Source organism: Mizuhopecten yessoensis, unplaced genomic scaffold (assembly GCF_002113885.1).
Source record: "Mizuhopecten yessoensis strain PY_sf001 unplaced genomic scaffold, ASM211388v2 hete_36157630, whole genome shotgun sequence".
NCBI classification, from domain to species: domain Eukaryota; kingdom Metazoa; phylum Mollusca; class Bivalvia; order Pectinida; family Pectinidae; genus Mizuhopecten; species Mizuhopecten yessoensis.
The window spans coordinates 1-2977 of NW_018485059.1; the positions used below are offsets into that span (position 1 = coordinate 1).

At 33.5% G+C, this 2977-nt stretch overlaps 1 long non-coding RNA gene across 1 annotated transcript; it reads left to right on the plus strand.

Moving 5' to 3' along the window:
- Positions 1–750: 750 nt before the first annotated feature.
- LOC110444652 lies at positions 751–2544 on the plus strand. The gene is made up of 2 exons (XR_002462271.1): positions 751–906; positions 1921–2544. It is a non-coding gene; the product is annotated as an uncharacterized LOC110444652 (long non-coding RNA).
- The last annotated feature ends 433 nt before the right edge of the window (positions 2545–2977 follow it).

Genomic DNA, 2977 nt, shown 5'->3' on the forward strand with positions numbered 1-2977 from the left:
ATTCTTTCATGGATTTTCTTCAAGCTTTATACAAATGTCAAGTATAAGTTTACCTCAGATATTGTTGTGTTTCAGGGGCATTCATGTCTTACAGACATTTTCTAGTTTAAAAACACACTATATCTCTTAGTAATGGGACTCGAGAAATTGCAATTGGGTGTAATATTAAGGTGCATGTTGGAACTGTATTCAGCGTTTAGGTGCCCATTTTGTACCATAAGGACATTTTTTACAAAACAAGTCATATCTACCATCAGTGTGTTACTTTTCCAAACAGTAGACTTCCACATAGGAAATTCAATGTGTAAGTTTTAAAATACAGGTCTGAGTAATAATAGGTAATTTTAATAAATTTGTTTCTGCCATTAAAGATTCCCTGTCCCACTGCACTGGATTTTCCTATGTAACGTAACCTGCCCTTGATTTCGCTTCGGATATAACTAATACAGTGGTGCCAACACACTACTGATGATCAGGCAGCTCAGCCAATTAAAGCAATAGTTCAACAATCTGAAGTCAAGGGTTCGAATCCCGATCTATTCACAATTATTACAATGAGAACTGTAGATTTTTATTTTTTTTAAATTTAATACATCTTTAGTATTTCTTCATGCAAGTCTCGCAAGGCTTGATTTTCTTTTTGGAAATGATTTATCAAAGCTGTGTAGTGGTTGTGCAGTTACAAATTTATGAAACATTTTGATTTATAACGGTGATTGAATGTCACGCCAGACATCTGTTTGTTATATAGTTTTTGTTTCATTTTCAGACCGTTAAATGCCTTTTGATAGTCCCTAATCCAGAATCTGCTTTGAATGAGGAGGCGGGGAAACTTTTATTGGAGCAGTATGAAGATTATTCAATGAGAGCGAAATTATATACAGACATACATGCAAAACCTCCAAAGTAAGTACGGGTATCCAAAATCAGACAAAAAGGCACCATCCCAAATTAACCCCCCAAAAAATACTCATCTGAAAAAAGTTTTGAAAGAACACTTTCGTAGATTTAAAAAAAAAACTATAACAATTAAAATATTATTTCATGATTCAGTTTATCTCATTATCTGGAAAGATATCTTGAATATAAACAAGAGATATTTGGTAATTTTACCCTTTTACATGTATGTTATGTCTATAAATAAAAGAGAGGCATTGTATTAGCAGAGGCTCTTCTAGTGAAATCTTGTTTCGACTGTAAGTCTTAAACTGTGGAAGAAATCTTATTTAATCTGACTCTCGTACAGAAGGTGCACTGCACTGAATGTAGGTCAGGACCCTTGACCTCTTACAAATAAAAGGGAGACTTTATATTAGCAAAGGCTCTTCTAGTAAAATCTTGTTTTGTCTAACTTTTAAACTGGAAGAAATCTTGATGGAGGAGAAATGAATCTAAAGTGCATACAGGTGTGCACGGCAATGAATGTAGGTCAGTGACCTTGACCTCTACATATTTCCAATAAGTGCAAATATTTACGAAATTTTGTCTGGGCTATTAATAACATGAAAATAAAACTTTAAAGGTGAATAGATTTGTTGTGGCCACAGGTGGGCCGTGTAATGTATTTAGGTTATCGTGACCTTCACCTCTAGGTCAAAGGTGAAATAATTGCAAAGTGTATATCAATTATTGCTTATAAGGGAAGACATTTGATTTTGTTCACAAAAACAAAGCTATGTGATTCATTTCTGGAATAGCTCCGGTAACAAATTATAACAATGTTGTGTTATTGAATGAACAAATATGTATGATGGTTTTAAGTCTTGCAATTCAATTATTCAGGTAAAAAGACCTTTAAAAAGTTGTGGTTTGCAAATTTGACATATTGTTAGTCCAAGGCATAATTACCCAACAACTGAGACTTGCACATCTTCTGCTAAACATTGGACATATTTTTAATATCACTTTTGTTATTTACAGAGCTTCAACAGAATCAGGTTTAACATCATCATTGAAGGGTAGCATAGAAGGACCAATGGCGAAAAAGCATGCCGGTGACAAAAAACTTATTGACAAAAAGAAAAAAGAGAAAAAGAAAGTGCTGAAGAGATTATGACACCCATTATATCTGACAGACATTATGTTTATTTTCCATGTTATTTATACATTTTGATATGTCGGCCAGACATGTCGCCTCATTCAGTTGACATTCTTCATGTTAGGACAATGCATTTGATACATATAGGACGTATCGGGTTGACATTCATTGGATATTAACCGTTGTGACAGTACGAGACACCAGCCGTGGCTAGCCCAGGGCCTACGTTCTTTATATATATATCTCAGCATCTAACTGGTGACAACGATCTGAAAGGCATTCTCTGAAAAGTTATCATTTTATGAATTTTTAATCTTGTGAAATCAACCAGTGATTTGTCTTCACTAGCACGGAAGCAAGTTTATTTGCATGTTTGATGTGCATAAAGTTCTCTTTTGTACATAGAGAAATCTTATGATGGAGATTTGTCTTTAAATCAATCATGTGTATCATAAAATCTTAATATATAATGTGAAATAAATGTACAATAAATGCAATTTTTACAAGACTGCTTGAGTGTGGTAAATTTTAAATACTTATATGTAGAAAGATGCAATTGCCATGAAGATTTTATACCAAGAACATGATCTAGAGACTCAAAAAATACTTTATGCTGGATATTAAAGAATGTGGTAGTACATTTATTTGACACAGTGTGTGTATACACTCTCTATCGATAGGCGAAACATCCCAGCTCAAGTTCAACAAACTTAATTTATATGATTGGCTTAGTTCCTGCATGTAGCCAGAAGGGCTTGTTTTGGATAGCTTTTATGCTAAAACTTAACTGCCAAAAAAGTATATGTCTGTTGGAGCTATAAATAGGCCAGAAAAACAAGATGAAGATAAGATTGTTTGAATTTCATTTAACAATAAATCAAACAACTGAAAGTTGAGAAATAAGTGTTAACAGTGATTCTGATAGTGAACCGTCTGAAA